At 48.8% G+C, this 363-nt stretch overlaps 1 protein-coding gene across 1 annotated transcript in view; it reads right to left on the bottom strand.

The window, feature by feature from the left end:
- SOS2 (son of sevenless homolog 2 (Drosophila)) overlaps window positions 1-363 on the bottom strand; it is a gene marked incomplete at its 3' end in the record, with an annotated part of 44,433 nt that overhangs the window by 39,140 nt on the left and 4,930 nt on the right. The gene's annotated exons all lie outside the window — the stretch shown is intronic.

Raw genomic sequence — 363 nt, 5'->3', positions numbered from 1 at the left:
AAGGACTCCTCCAGACCTCCTGAAACAGCTCCTGCCCCCGGTCTCCACATCACAGCAGCAGCAAGAAACCTCAGCTGAGATCAGGAGCCCAAAATATAAACAGCATCAAGAAGTACTAAACAGTTTACAGACTAAGGAAAAAAAAGCAAGTTGCTAGTTGGTATTGTTCCTATTTCATAACAGAGTGTAACCTGCCCAATTTTATGGCAGAAATGAAAACCTTGTGCTGGATCTTCTAACCAGGAGGAGGGCTGCAATTTGTGAAGAAGGCTGGCTGCAACCCCTTGGACTCCTCAAAGCCACACAGGAGCATCTTCCCCGCTGCCCAGCCACTGGCAGCAGCTGCAAAATCCCACCACCAAC

Source organism: Merops nubicus, unplaced genomic scaffold (genome assembly GCF_000691845.1).
Source record: "Merops nubicus isolate BGI_N331 unplaced genomic scaffold, ASM69184v1 scaffold2037, whole genome shotgun sequence".
In the NCBI taxonomy this organism is placed as follows: domain Eukaryota; kingdom Metazoa; phylum Chordata; class Aves; order Coraciiformes; family Meropidae; genus Merops; species Merops nubicus.
Note: the sequence above shows the minus strand (reverse complement) of the source record. Positions and strands in the feature narration are given on the sequence as shown.